Below are 16,888 nucleotides of genomic sequence, written 5' to 3' on the forward strand. Positions count from 1 at the left end.
TAAACTTCTCTCAGAATTACTACAGGCCATATTGCACAAATAAAATTATATTAAAATTTGACTTCCAATATTTAAAGATTATTCATTGCACAAAATCTCCTGTATAACATTTCTTCATGATGGAAACAGTACATAGTATAGGTGAATTACTAGGAAAGTTTATGGTATGTACGAAAGTAAAATTAATGTTGCGTTTATAACATCCATAAATATTGACATGTATTTAATGCATAAAATTTCATTGAACATAAAATGATTACATGTACTTAATGTTAGTAATAATCATGACGTGAGCAAGCAAGTAAAGGCAAAAAGCGATACAAAAAAAAGAAACAGGTGAAATATACACACCAGTGTACGTATTAATATGTTTTATCCATCGAAACAACAAAGGAAGGTATCACAAAGCTTTAGATGAATACAATTGTTTTATTTACACAATTCGTTAAACTTAGACCACGTTAGGTTGCAGAAACGCGACCAGAAACAAGTGCCATGGCCAAAAGCTTGATAAAGGCCAGGTCTTTATTAATTGTTCAGTTTAATGTTCAAAGACGTTAGGGCGTGGAAAATCTACACCAGGAGTACTATGGCGAAGACCAGGATCGAGACAAGGATTTATGGACGACTTACTTAATTATTTACAATTCAAAGATTTTCACTAACTATTATTTTTACCCAAAGCTATATACCTTCTAGTCTTGCGATTATCAATTAAAGAAAAAAAATAGTGAAACAATTCCTATGCTATTATAACACATTTTCAGTGAAGAGGATTTTAATTTTACGGACTTTTGCAATGAATTTATTTTCTTGTGTATTGATACTTAAGTTGATTAGCATATATATTATTTTTTATGCGTCAGCAGAAAAAATTGTTATTTATGGTTTTAAATCTCTTCAGTACTATAAATGTACAGAAAAAATCAGTCTACAATTACATATTCACCAAATCTAAATTTTTATTGTACATTCTCACATAGTTTATAACAAATGAAAAGAGTACTAGGAGAATTATTTACTTCAATTTGACTTAGAGACATTTTTCAGGCATTATATAGTAGTGTAAAAACTTTTAAAAATTTAAAACTAGTGAATTTTAGCTGACCTTGGATTAAAATTCAAAACGCTGCGTTAATTTGTTTAAACTCAATCATTTCTAAAAACGTTGTAGTTCAGATTTGAGGAGAATTATAGACTACATCTTTTACTTTATTCAATTAGTTTATGAGATTACCAACAGAGATTTGTTTTACTTTACAAGAGATTATAACTTGCCGATTGTGATGATACAGTTATAGAAACAACTCCTTAGATTCCTTTGTCACCTTTACATGGTTCACTTACTTTATTAATAATAATTTTACTCTGAAAAAAGGCAAAAATGCTATATTTGAAAATAATGCCCACTCCTAGTTGTTATAACATTTTCCCCTATTAAAATACGAGTAATAAATGCTAGTAAAGATTGCTATTCAATATTTCTGGTGTTATTGATTAACCCCATGACGTAGTTATGCTATAAACTTTATTTGTTACGGAATTATTTAAAATAAAGAATGTAAATTGCCAAATGGATTTTTGAAGAAACTCTAACATTTCCGGTTGGAAACTGAGGTAAATATATAGTCATCACTCTACTTCACAGACATATCAGTTCCTCACTAACTGGAACATTGTGATGGTCAAAATATATGAGAAACGACTCGACAATCATGCAGATAAAGTAACTCGCATGATGACTTAAAATTTATATTAGCTCTAAGTTCAAATTTAAGTTTTGTATTGTATTAAAATAGTTATTAGTAGACGTAATAAACTGGCTCCTTAGAAATGTATTGGGTTATTAGAAAATATTTGTTAAAGTATTGGTCTTAAAATTAAATTCAGAGCTTAGGTTAATATTATAGGTGATGTCCGTGTTAATTAAAAATAAAAGTTATCACAAAACCCATTTTTTGAGATTGTACCCTTATTTCCACTATTTAAATTAATTTATAAAGATAATAGTTAACGTCATGTTCAGCTCTGCGTCCTTATATTGTCACATTATATTCCACTTAAGTTAGTTCTGTTATATTTTTAAAACTTTAGTAATACGCTGAGCTTTATCGAAACTGATCACTCGTGAGGCTTGAAATATTTTAATTTTGTCTGTCTGTCAGTTCGCACGATATTCCGAAAACAAACTGACTTTAGATTTCAACATTTACATGAAGGTTAATTTATATTTTTGAGAAACACTGTGTTTGATATTATTATGTGTTAACCGATTGGATTTGGATGAGCTTCAGCTAATATTTTTGCAAAGTTTTTATAGGTAACCATGATGGAAACGAGAAAATATTGAACAAATAAATATGTGAAAAATTTAGTACTATTATGTAAGATTTTACAAGTAACATTTATATTCACAGCTTAACAATACATTATAATATATTGCAGCCAATGTTAAACGTTAGTGACAATATTTTACTTTATCGCACTCTTGCCTATCGATTGCTTACCAGAAAACTGGTATAAAACTTAGAATGAAATTTCCACATAGAGATAACTGAGTTATATATGATGGTGCATGTCCAATCTCGGAATAAGGCTGAGTGTCATAAAACTGTCTCGTTATTATTTTCTTTTTAAATAATACATATTTTCGCAAGCCCGTTACTCGTTACTGGTTAGAATAAGTTTAATCTAACGTTTTAGTAAGTAATCTTTTAACTCTTGCAGCTAATACACTTTTCTGTCTCGAACTTTTTAGCTAAACATCTTGCTGCCAAGCAACACCTTGGGTGCCTTTTAGACTGTTTAAAATCTTTCTGTACCAAGAACGTATATGTAATATCAGCCTAACGGTTCTATAAAAAGATATTGATTGACGGTATGAATTTTGGATCTGGTTTACACAGTTGATAAAAAATTTTAATTCTTTAACAAACCCATTTTCTTACCTATGACTCACAGTCATCTTTCCGGTATTCTGCAGTGTGCTAAATATTAACAGTGAGTTCAAAGTAGTGTATATTAATAATAAAAACACCTAAGTAGGTTATGTTTGAGTGTTTACATGCAATAATTGATATAACTGTAAAAAGTTAAGCAAACAAACAATATTTTAACATATATTGTCTTGTATTTCTCGTTGTACAAGAAACAAAAATCAGTCAATCAAGATAGCAATTCCGTACTGGACGCCATTGATATTTTCAAATAATTAAACTTTTCGCTTGAAGTACATTATAATTTATTTTTCATGATAAGAACTTTGCATTATATAGCAATATTATTACCATACAGCAATAATAACTATATCATATTAATTAAAAAGATGAATTTGCATATCTAGTGGGCACGTACTGCAGAAAGAATTAACAGAATGTGCCTGGTAGATAACTTCTACCGTAGATGAGTAATTCTGTTTCAGCTTATGAAACTCTAGGTCCCAAATTCGAGTGCTGACTCGCGCACGCTGTTTTCGCTAGCAAAAACAACCTGAACCGTCTGATGTATAATCATTCATAAAAATTCTTTTTTAGTATTTGAATTTAAATAACTATACCAATAAAACCTACAATTTCCTGCATAATTTTACATTTTCGGTGAATTGATCAATATCTTTCTAGTTTATGAATTATAATGTTTCAGGTAAAGAAGTGTATTTACTTGAATTTTTAGTTTCCAAATTCACTAATGGCGTAAAATAATACATTTAGGACCTGTTACTTTTAAGGTGAAAGCTACTAAAACGTGTCGGTGCTATTTACTATTGCTTCACATAAAAACTCCAATAAATGTATTGAATATGTATGTTACAAGTTACGTCTCATACTAAAGGGATGTTATTAAAGAAACGATCTGAAAGTACGAACAGCCTTAAGTATGTTTATTTAGACAGCCTAACAATAAGTTATACTCCTAACATCTAATTTTTCCAAGAAACTGGTGTTTAGTTTCTCTGAATTTTCCGCTGATACATGTGCTATGAAGAATTAAAAAGAACTCCTGCTGTGTGCAGTATATATATTCTGTATGTTCTCTAAAATATCAGGTATATATAACTTAGTAATCTTTATGTAAACATTTACCCACATCTGTTTTTTTTTTTAACATAAAAATTCTACTCTTTATGTTTTTAATGTTTAATCCAGCTATTTAAAAAAACACTTCATGGTATGCATTAGTCCTACTTTATTGATCCTATATTATGTGAATTTGTATTATATAAGAACGAAGTTATAAAAGCAAAAATAAACTTTTAGTATAGGTATACGGATATTAACTTCCTGTTACATGGGAAAAAGTAATTCTTGTATAATGCTTTAAATATATTTGTTTTATTTGGCAGTCAGGTAATAATAAAATCTCATAATGACAGTTAAATGTTTACAATGCTGCTAAATTCAGTAATAAACGGCAGATAATACAAAGTTCCTTAATGTAGATTTGAAGCAAAATTTCAAGATGAAACATTGACTTCTTGCAAATGAAGCAATACCTAGCATCAAAATAAGTTTTAAATATACAGTTTAGACCCTGTGAAGAATTATAATTAATTGGACATGAATTTCTCAGAGTAAAGAATGTTACACAATTAAAATGTTACGTTTTAAAAGCATTTTCTTTAAAGAGTTGAACAAGACCAGCGATATATTACACTAAATTTTGTCATATCTACTTTAGCACACTGCATTTGTGATACTATTTATTCAGGACTGTTGATTTAATTTTTTCTCATCTGTGTATGAATGTGTTTCAGCCAACGGTTTGTCTTAACATACACAAAAATGGTTAAACAGATAGGCTTTAACTGGAATAATCTAGGCTAATGTTGTATTTTGATATTTTTGTTCATGGTTAGAGAACATAGCATACAACATGATAAGTAACTACACATCTTTGTAGTTACATGAGTAACTCCACTTAACTACAAATCTAGATAGTAGAAAGAAAAGAATTAATTTAAATGAATGTGTGATACATTCTTACTAACATCATAGTAACACAGATTTGATGAACAACCATCATATGCAGATGATTTTGTATTTTATATAGGTAAGTAAATGGTTTCACTAATAGTTTTGAGAAATATTGATTACAGTAATTTTAAATTAGTTTTTTTAATTGGAAGAACACGTTTTGAAGTAGTATTATAAACAAATCAAGGTCGTTTAAACTTATAAAGATTTGAGTTATTGATGATATTTCTCACACAAAAAATTGTGCATTTTTTTAATTAGTGTGGTGACTTTTATATTACAATAATATTTAAATATTTTCCTGACCTATCGTGTAACAATTATTCATCTAAATTATTGAGTAATACGTATTCTTCGTTATAAATATAAAATATATAACATAAAGTAAAATGTAATTTTGGATTTATTTTATGTCATGATAAATATATCAAGATCGTTACATTTGTTCAATTGAATAATAGTTATTTTATAGATACTATGTGCATATTTTGTAATAGAATTATTGACAAATTATAAATGTAATAAGCAATAGAGTGGAAAGTGTTATCTGCCAAAACAATCGATTTAAATAATAGATTAATCGAGTGCCGTGGGTCTCAGAATTGTTCTCTTGAATATTGGTATTATTTTCACCCCGGTAATTTCTGTTACGCCCATGAGAACATCTTCAACAACCTTTGAACATTTCTAATTATGTTTCCATTATCCTGTATTTCCCTTAGGATTTGGTATGATTCTTCGTCCTTAACCTAATTTGTAGTATTTGAGTCTTTGCTGTTTATTTAACAACACATATGGAACAAATATGTAGAATGGAATATGCATTTATAATCGTATTACATAAAATGTATGGGTGAATATTATTACACCGTGATAGGTATTGTTTAGTGTTTAGTGACTATCATCTCATATAAAATTTTTCGATCAGTCTCATGATAGTATAGTACCTAAAGTACAGATTATGCATGTTAACTTCTCATAGCCATATTGCAAGTACACTGTATAGAAGACTACATGAATAAGATGTAAAACCTACATAGGTTTTGTAGATAAAGCTGTATAGTAAAATTTATTGTTAAAGATGTGTCTGGGTTGCTTTTCGAAACAAGCATGTTGTTGTCATAAACATTATGTTTATTGCCATAACATAGGCCATGCATTGAAAATCAGCCATTACAAAAAAGAGGCCGATTCCCTCCTAAGTCTTAATACGCCTATTCCGATGTGCCATTAGCTTATGCGAAGATCATACCACACAGAACAAGGAGGAAAACCAATTAATACAAGGTCGATGATACTGACAAAATGTGCGGTCACACACATATGTTTAACATATGCTAACTCGAGTTCAGTTCCAAAGTCTAAAATATTCGGCCATGCTGTGATCAGCTCTATCTGTGCCCGTTATTCTTTTTTTAAATTTTTATACATAGTAGTGAAGCTTAATGCAAAGTTTGTAAGTCAGTTCGTATCTAAGATGCGGGTAAAAAGAGAGATATTTACACGGTCAGTGAAATGGATATACATACAGGCAGAGAGATGTATAGACATACAGACAGAAACATAAATTAACTAATGAAGAAAAACCAGGAACAATTTATTGTATGCATCGTTTCTACACAATTACTTGATATTATGAGCCATTCATGGAAATCTGAAATCGGAAAATCCTCTTGTAATATTAACATGAAATCACCTTGTATTCAATAGGTATGAACAGTAAATAGTTCATTGTATTTAATATAAGTATATGATATTGACGGAATTATTGACATATAACTTTGAACTTATGGTCGTGACTTAGATGTGTGATAGGACCGTATTTTTATAACCTCACCAGGAAAAGGTAAATCACACATTCAGTGATTTAAAATGAGAGCTACTTATTTGTAATTGGTAAATAATTTTGGAAATATAATTAAATTTTAAAATATATTTTGTATTCATGTATTTAAGAATCAAGAGTGGCTGAATACTGAAAATATAAATTATTCGAAAGCTTTTATTGAACGGAAGTGTTTCCCCAATAAAAAGAGAGGATACATTTGTTGAGAAAGCCTGTAAGTCCTGTGCGGATCTATTCAAAGGCATCTTAAAGCCCAAAATCAAATATATAACAGTCCTTATTTTAAATTTTTCTAACATTTTATAGTAAAACTGATCAGTACCTTGTTTCAATATTGTTTATCTTATTACATTCTACAAATACAAATTTAAATTCCCTAACTTGCCTAATATTTATAATAATATAATTAGCCAAAGTACAGGAGGGTAATCAATGTCAACCTTGCAATAATTATAGAAAGTTACTTAAGCTAGAGTGACGACCCTACTAGTGTTAGGGCAGTGGGGTGAACATTGCAGACCAGTTATGAAAATAATTATAGTCTATATTTAGTCCGCAGCATACAGGTGTTAAGTAAAGGCATATTAGCGCAAACAGTTTGAAAATGAAATTTAATATTATTTAATCCTCAACCTCTAACTTTTTGGAGTTAGGATCTATAAGTAAAGTTAATAACTTAAGTTAAGTACATTGTTTGCCCTAAGAAACCTTTCTAGTAGACTACTTGAATTAGATAGGTCAAAGCGAAAACTTTGATCAAATCTTCGAAAGTTCTTTTAGTTACATATATACTAACTAGCAATATTGAGAAATTTCGAATAGTGTCCCTTGATATTATACCTGAACAATAATAATTTATATCATACACAATAACGTAAGAAGAGGAACAAAACTGCAGAATGTACTGAGCCGGGGCTCAGTTTGGACAATTTATTTTTGTCTATTATTTTTCCCACCTCGGCCACTCTTGTCAGTCGGTGGGGGAGTCACTCCGTCAAAGTATTGATTTTCTGCCTGGTTGAGGTCAGCTGGTTGACCTTGACTAGTTTACCGACCAGCTGTTCACCGGCACCGGCACTGGCTCTGGCTACTGTTCGGAGCGGTCAGACACGTTCGGAGAAGGTTACTGTGTTCTGGCTGTTCTCTGTTCTTCCCGTTTCTCCATGGCTGGCTAATTCACCGACTTTCGGCAGGTAATTGTCTTTTTCACTCTCTTAACTTATTTAGTTGGCGGTTTTTCTCTCCCACCCAGACATATATTATCGTAGATTAGTTATAAGTAATTTATATATATTTATTTTGTAACTTTTGTTCCTCGTGTACGTGTTCGTGTCGCAAAGTGTTCGTTCCTGTCTTTCGTACCGTACGTTCTAAATTTGTTAATTTTATTTACTATGCTAGTTTAGTTTTTTATCTTTCGCTCTTGTGCTTTCTAACTGATCCGTTTGGCGAACGGAAATTATTTATTCCGTGTACACACTTTGTTTTTTTTTTTAGTGTAAGCGAGACGGTACAGACTTTGCAAATTTTTGTTACCTCGTGTTTTGTGTTGCGTGCAAATTTGGGTGGCAACATCCATGATTTCAATTTTATTATTTAATTATTGCCTTTAGAGTAGCGTGAACTGGTTATGTTGGGATTCTATAGGGTCCCCGTGAGTGCCGTCAGCGGGACTGATGCGGCGAGTCTGCCCACAGCACTGAAGCCAACTGAATGCCCGCGCCCTGCCAGCGCTATTGGACCGGCATCCAACCGGAGTGTAGTGCTCCCATTAATTTCTTCTGGAACAAGGTTGGATTAAAAATGTGTTTTTTTACTTCTTATACTGAACTTGCGAGGACTGGGGTGCAGGGAGCGCTGCCAGATGTTAGATCTGGAGGAGGGCCAGTACCTAGCCAGTATTTATTTAGTTAGTTACATGACCTGAAGGGGAGGATTTCATCTTTAATTCGGATTCGTGGAGGCAACTAAGCCCCCGCCTCCTTCGAAAATTGGCTTTAAATATATTTTTTTTTAAATTTCGGCTACAAACTTGAAACAAAATTACTTTTCAAAAATAGTGGGCCTAGAAATTCTACAACCTTTTTCCTCCCCTCAGTTCATGAAAATTACCAGTTAAAATTTTGCTACTGCCGTACCTGATATATGTTATTTATAGACCAAATTTCTATTTATTGTGTTATTATTATATTATTTATTTATTATGTTATTGTTATACATTGTCATCGTTGTTTTTTTTTTCTGGTTTTGTTCTGGTACGGCGTAGTGTTTTGTTGTGGTATTTTGGTTTCGCTGCCGTGTTTCGTGGACGGCAGGAATTCTGGGGACCCTGCTGAGAGTGTTGTCTCACTGAGTTATTCACTTGTCGCCTTAGTTATTGCTTTGTTAGTCGTTGACTTCGAGTCAGTGTGTGTTACTTGTTAGTCTGTGTCATTTATTTATTTATCATGCCTGTCTCTCTGGTGCCTGAATACTTGTTGAAGGAGGATCTCCATTTTGAGTTGTTGGCTCGTGGGCTGACTCCGGGTTCCGACTGCGAGTCCATGCGGAAGCAACTGCGTGATAATATGGAACTGGACACGACCTGGCCTAGAGATTTGACGTTCCAGAAGCAGAGGCCTATTTTGGAGGCTAAGTTGGAGACGTTTGAGAATAGTCAGGAGGACTGGTTGGAGTCGCCGCCTACTGGCCGAGAGAGGGCTAGGTATTTGTCCCGGCTTACCCATCTACATATGAGGCTGTCGCTACTTAGAGCCAAGCTTACCAGTTCTGGTGATAAGGAGTGGTTGGAGGAACGCGTCACCTTGGTTGACGGCCTGCTGACTGTACTCGAGAGGGACGAGGGGGCAAAGGCTCCTGAAAAAACTTTGTCTGCGATTGACTCTGCTGCGGCTGTTAAGGGTGAATGCCGGATCCCTGGGTCAGTTGTTGCTGATTTTGATGTGGGCGTGGCGTCGGGGGTGTCTGGTGTGGACGGGGCCCGGGGGCCTGTGACCCAAATGCCTGCTGGATCTGGGGAACTGGGGACTGTGGTGACGGGATCCTTTGTTCAGTATCACAAGCTTCCGAACCCACTTACCCCGTTGCTGCAGCGACTACCAACGGTGGATGGTCTAGATACTGAAGCCTTGCTGCGGTTTCTTTCTGAGATCCTGCGACTGCATGACTTGCCTGGTCTTCAGGGAGCGAGCTTCCTGCATGTCATCTCTCCGTTTTGTAGGCCACCTTTGGGTGACTGTCTGGTTCGAGTTCTCCAGAGGGGTGGTACCCTGGATGATTTTCATAGGGAGGCATTGGATTTCTTTGTTCCTGGTCAGTTGAGGGAACGTCTCCGTGTGGAGAAATTCTTTAGGCCTCAGGGCAACGGAGAGAGTTTGGCTAAGTTTGTGGCCGAGGTGAGGGACACTGATAGGGTGTTAAGGCTCAATATCCCCGAAAGTACTGTGGTCACCACCATTCTTGAGGGTCTCAATCCTGAAGAGAGGTCCCGTCTAGTTTTTGCTGGTCGCCCTTCCACCTTTTCTGAACTGGACCGTCTGTGCATTGCTTCGCGCAGCGTGCAGTTTGCTGACCGGCAGAGGGCGGAGAGGAACAATCATCGTTCCATCCAGCCCTCCAGGGCTGTCACGGCCGTACAGAATCCCGTGGATGGGCCACATCACTCTGGTGGGCTTCATCCACCCATCTGCTATGCCTGTGGTGAACGAGGTCATACTCGTCGGGAGTGTCCTAGGAGATACCGCACTGGTCCAAAAAACTAGATCAAAGGGGGGTTTTCTCCGAAGTTCCCCCGAGGTCTAAGAAAAAATTTCAAAAAAATAGTACCTGTGCGAAAAATTTGATTAATAGTTTGGACACTATGAGCCTAGCAGAAAAGGGAAACCTGCGGCTTAGGACAGCATCTTCGGTGTGCCCTTATATCAATATCTTAGTGGGAGACTCAGTGCATAAGGCCCTAGTTGATTCCGGGTCAGCCTGTAGCCTCATTTCTTCCCGTCTTTTTGAAGCCATTTCAAGGTTAGGTTTGGTGAAGCACACCGAGGAGTCTTCTTTAACTTGCTGGACTGCTTCTAATTCCCCTCTTCCAATTTCGAAGAAGGCTTCAATCAAGTTTAAGGTTGAATATTTTTCATGGGTGTGGAGCTTCCTTGTGGCCCAGGACCTGAGTATGGATTGTATTTTGGGGGCGGATTTTATTCAAAAGACTGGTTTGGTGCTGGATCTTCAGGCGGGCCAGTCTTATTTCAAATTCAATCGGCGAGTGTCAGTCCCCTTTTCTGATAAATGCAAATCGACGCCGCAGGTTGTGGAGGTGGAGTGTGAGGAAGGTTCTGCCCCTGGGGACCCGTTCGGTCACTTGGATGAGGAGCAAGCTGGGGTTCTCCGTGAGCTTTGCTCAAGATTTCCGGAGGTCCTCACACCCAAGCTCGGTTCTACCCATCTCATTGAATATGAAATTCGTCTGACTGACACTCAGCCAGTACGCTCCCACCCATACAAGTTGGCTCCTCCAAAGATGGAGGTTATGCGTGGTATCATCAAGGATCTCTTGGATCAAGGAGTTATTGAGCCCTCTAACTCATCGTATGCCAGTCCAGCGTTCTTGGTTCCAAAGCCTAATGGAAAAAATCGTATGGTGGTTGACCTAAGAAAACTTAATGCCAAAATTGAAATAGACTCAGTGCCTCTCCCCGATCTCCATTCTGCTTTTGATTGGTTCGGTAAGGCCAAATTTTTCACTATATTTGATTTGAACCAAGCATATCATCAGATTCCGTTGAAGAAGGAATCACGTCCTCTCACGGCCTTCTGTGTTCCGTGGAATTTGTATCAGTACCGATCTGTGCCTATGGGGCTAGCTGTGGGGGCCCAAACGTTAACTAGGTTGCTCGACTCCATCTTCCACGATGTGAAGTTCAGGTATGTCTTTAATTATCTTGATGACCTTCTGGTCTACAGTGAGTCTTTCACGGAACACGTTAAACATCTTGAGGAGGTCTTGGTTAGGTTGGGTAGGGCTGGCCTTACAGTCAATCCGGAGAAGGTGTCTTACGCCAAGTCTGAAATTTCGTTTCTCGGTCACCTCGTGTCGTCTAGGGGTGTATCTATAGACCCTGCCAGGACCCAAGGCATTCGGGATTTCCCTCCTCCGAAGGATGCCAAGGGTGTTGCCAGATTCATCGGCATGGTTAATTTCTACCGTAGGTTTATTCCTGACTTTGCCGAGGTGGCCGCCCCTCTGAACGCCTTAAGAAGGAAAGACGCAAAGTTCGTTTGGGGTGAAGATCAAGAACGTGCTTTTCAACTGCTTAGGGAGGCCATTATCCAACCTCCTGTGCTGCGAATACCGGACTTTAGTAGGCCCTTCATCTTGCAGACTGACTCCTCATTCTGTGCTGTAGGAGCTGTGCTTTCTCAAGAATTCGACGGCGCTCGGCAACCTATAGCTTTTGCATCTAGGACTTTGACCCTTCAGGAAAAGAAATCTTCTATTTATGAGCTGGAGTGTCTGGCGGTCGTTTTCGGCATGGATAAGTTTCGGAGGTTCCTAGAGCATTCCGAATTTCTGCTGGAAACTGACAATCAGGCTCTTTCCTGGCTATTGGCCCATCCTCGACAACTCGGGAAGATTGGTCGCTGGGTTGTCAAAATTGCGGCCTTTAAATTCAGGGTGCAGCACATTCGCGGCACCCAAAACGTCGTCGCCGATGCTCTTTCTAGAATGTATCATCTACCCAGCGATCCTGTTGATTCTCAAGCACCGTTGTGTGGGACTGTGATGTTGGATTTCCCTGCTGCCTTTGAGAGTTTTGGCTCTCACCAACTTCAAGACCCCGAGTTGTCAAACATCATTGGTGAGCTCCAGGAGGGAGAAGCCCACTCTCCTTACTTCTTGTCCAAGGGTGTCCTCTGCTGTCGTGCCCGACGCGGAGGTGGTCCCAAGATTGTTCTGCCGAGTGCCCTCATACCGATGGTCTTTTCCTACTTTCATGTTTCTCCCGTGGGCGGTCATTTAGGTATTCACAAGACCATCGCTAAAATCAGAGATAAGTTTATCTGGAAGAGTATGGACAGAGACATTGCTGGTAGAGTACGAGCTTGTCATCTTTGCTCGGTCAGTAAACCAGCACAAAATACCAAATTAGGACTTCTTTCCTCCGAGGTGGCGGAGCGGCCTCTTGAAAAGGTGTTCATTGACTATGTGGGACCCTTTCCCCGTAGCAAGTCAGGGAACACCTCCCTGCTTGTTGCTGTGGATGCTTTCTCTAAGTTTTGCTGGTTGATTCCTCTTAGGAGTGCCACGGCGTCGCTCACCGTCAAGGCACTCAAGTCCCGCCTTCTACAGAATTTTGGAGTGCCCGCCACCTTCGTCTCAGACAACGGCACACAATTCGTGTCGAGGGAGTTTCATCGCTTCTGTTTTGGGCATGGAATCAAACATGTTACGACATTTCCTTACTACCCCCAGCCTTCTCATGCTGAGCGGTTCAACCGCAATCTCAGAGCCGCCCTCATCGCTTATCACGCTGAGAAACAAACTACCTGGGATGAAAACCTGAGCTGGCTTCAGTTAGCCTTCAATTCTGCTCTTCACGAAAGTCATGGTTCCACGCCTTTCCAGGTCATGTTTAGTCGTCCTCCTTCTGATCCCTTGTCTAATCTCTGGAGTCTGGATAGTCTTCTACCAGTGCCTGGTACTCCCAATGTGAGTGACACTTGGGAAGCAGTCAGGGTTAAGCTCCTACAGTCTAGGGAAAGGGTGAGGAGAAAATTCAATAAGGAACGTATTGCTAACCCCTTCCAGGTGGGGGATCTTGTCTTTTGTAAGGCCCATCCGGTCAGTTCGGCCGTGGATAAACGGGCAGCCAAACTTTGCTATCGGTGGACAGGTCCTCACCGGATTCTTCGTTTTCTCTCCCCAGTTACTGCTGAGTTGGTTGATCCCGTATCGGGGAGGTTGTGGCGGAAGGCCCACGTTTCTCATCTGAAGGCCTTCCGTGGTGATACCTCTGGTCATGCTCTGGATACTGGTGCGGCTGCGGGGGTGTCCGGGGACTGATCTCCCCTGGTTTTCCCTGTGGTGTCGTTTTACTCTCTTTCTATTTTCTTCTTTCTTCAAGAGAGGCGCCTCTCAAAATTTCAGGAGGACCGTGTTTTGTCTGCCTCCTGCTCAGGACTTCGTTTCCTGTTAGGGTTCTCGACTTCCCGTATCCTGTGCCAGAGCTTGTTGGTTCTTCTTTCAGTGGGGGAGAGGTTTTGTTTGGGGTTGCACCCTTTTTAGTGGGGGAGGTTGAGCCGGGGCTCAGTTTGGACAATTTATTTTTGTCTATTATTTTTCCCACCTCGGCCACTCTTGTCAGTCGGTGGGGGAGTCACTCCGTCAAGTATTGATTTTCTGCCTGGTTGAGGTCAGCTGGTTGACCTTGACTAGTTTACCGACCAGCTGTTCACCGGCACCGGCACTGGCTCTGGCTACTGTTCGGAGCGGTCAGACACGTTCGGAGAAGCTTACTGTGTTCTGGCTGTTCTCTGTTCTTCCCGTTTCTCCATGGCTGGCTAATTCACCGACTTTCGGCAGGTAATTGTCTTTTTCACTCTCTTAACTTATTTAGTTGGCGGTTTTTCTCTCCCACCCAGACATATATTATCGTAGATTAGTTATAAGTAATTTATATATATTTATTTTGTAACTTTTGTTCCTCGTGTACGTGTTCGTGTCGCAAAGTGTTCGTTCCTGTCTTTCGTACCGTACGTTCTAAATTTGTTAATTTTATTTACTATGCTAGTTTAGTTTTTTATCTTTCGCTCTTGTGCTTTCTAACTGATCCGTTTGGCGAACGGAAATTATTTATTCCGTGTACACACTTTGTTTTTTTTTTAGTGTAAGCGAGACGGTACAGACTTTGCAAATTTTTGTTACCTCGTGTTTTGTGTTGCGTGCAAATTTGGGTGGCAACATCCATGATTTCAATTTTATTATTTAATTATTGCCTTTAGAGTAGCGTGAACTGGTTATGTTGGGATTCTATAGGGTCCCCGTGATCCTACGAAAATCCTGTTGATTACTACGTAGGAACGGTTTCGCTGTTCTGTTTGGCTGCGAAAACTAGCATTTAAACTACTGTGAGTAATAAGAATAGTTAGATAAGAACTTTTTATTGTAAATAAATAAAGTATCTCATACATAAGTCCTTGTCTCGATCCTGGTCTTCGCCATTGTACTCCAGGTGTAGATTTTCCATATCCTGCGTGTTGAACGTGTTTGAACATTATACTGAACTACGAAAAGTGTCCTGGTCTTTATCAAGCTTTTGGCCATCGCACTTGCCTTTGGCCGGGCTTCTCCAACCTAATGTGGACGTTCAGCGGCTTTTTTAAACAACACTTTTTATCGAACTTATCGAAAACATTGAATTGCCTGTCCTTTGTTTTTTCACTGGATATTGTCAAAATATTACTATTTACGCTATTGTTTATGTTTCATCTGTTTCTACTTCACTAACGTTAAACTGATTATGGTTATCTGACTACACATACATGTACATTCTGCAGTTTTGTTCCTCTTCTTACGTTATTGTGTATGATATAAATTATTATTGTTCAGGTATAATATCCAGGGACACTATTCGAAATTTCTCAATATTGCTAGTTAGTATATATGTAACTAAAAGAACTTTCGAAGATTTGATCAAAGTTTTCGCTTTGACCTATCTAATTCAAGTAGTCTACTAGAAAGGTTTCTTAGGGCAAACAATGTACTTAACTTAAGTTATTAACTTTACTTATCGATCCTAACTCCAAAAAGTTAGAGGTTGAGGATTAAATAATATTAAATTTCATTTTCAAACTGTTTGCGCTAATATGCCTTTACTTAACACCTGTATGCTGCGGACTAAATATAGACTATAATTATTTTCATAACTGGTCTGCAATGTTCACCCCACTGCCCTAACACTAGTAGGGTCGTCACTCTAGCTTAAGTAACTTTCTATAATTATTGCAAGGTTGACATTGATTACCCTCCTGTACTTTGGCTAATTATATTATTATAAATATTAGGCAAGTTAGGGAATTTAAATTTGTATTTGTAGAATGTAATAAGATAAACAATATTGAAACAAGGTACTGATCAGTTTTACTATAAAATGTTAGAAAAATTTAAAATAAGGACTGTTATATATTCGATTTTGGGCTTTAAGATGCCTTTGAATAGATCCGCACAGGACTTACAGGCTTTCTCAACAAATGTATCCTCTCTTTTTATTGAGGAAACACTTCCGTTCAATAAAAGCTTTCGAATAATTTATATTTTCAGTATTCTGCCACTCTTGATTCTTAAATACATGAATACAAAATATATTTTAAAATTTAATTATATTTCCAAAATTATTTACTAATTACAAATAAGTAGCTCTCATTTTAAATCACTGAATGTGTGATTTACCTTTTCCTGGTGAGGTTATAAGAATACGGTCCTATCACACATCTAAGTCACGACCATAAGTTCAAAGTTATATGTCAATAATTCCGTCAATATCATATACTTATATTAAATACAATGAACTATTTACTGTTCATACCTATTGAGTACAAGGTGATTTCATGTTAATATTACAAGAGGTTTTTCCGATTTCAGATTTCCATGAATGGCTCATAATATCAAGTAATTATGTAGAAACGATGCATACAATAAATTATTTCTGGTTTTTCTTCATTAGTTAATTTATGTTTCTGTCTGTATGTCTATACATCTCTCTGCCTGTATGTATATTCATTTCACTGACCGTGTAAATATCTCTCTTTTTACCCGCATCTTAGATACGAACTGACTTACAAACTTTGCATTAAGCTTAAGCTTCACTACTATGTATAAAAATTTAAAAAAAGAATAACGGGCACAGATAGAGCTGATCACAGCATGGCCGAATATTTTAGACTTTGGAACTGAACTTGAGTTAGCACATGTTAAACATATGTGTGTGACCGCACATTTTGTCAGTATCATCGACCTTGTATTAATTGGTTTTCCTCCTTGTTCTGTGTGGTATGATCTTCGCATAAGCTAATG

Source organism: Homalodisca vitripennis, unplaced genomic scaffold, assembly GCF_021130785.1.
Source record: "Homalodisca vitripennis isolate AUS2020 unplaced genomic scaffold, UT_GWSS_2.1 ScUCBcl_15;HRSCAF=503, whole genome shotgun sequence".
In the NCBI taxonomy this organism is placed as follows: domain Eukaryota; kingdom Metazoa; phylum Arthropoda; class Insecta; order Hemiptera; family Cicadellidae; genus Homalodisca; species Homalodisca vitripennis.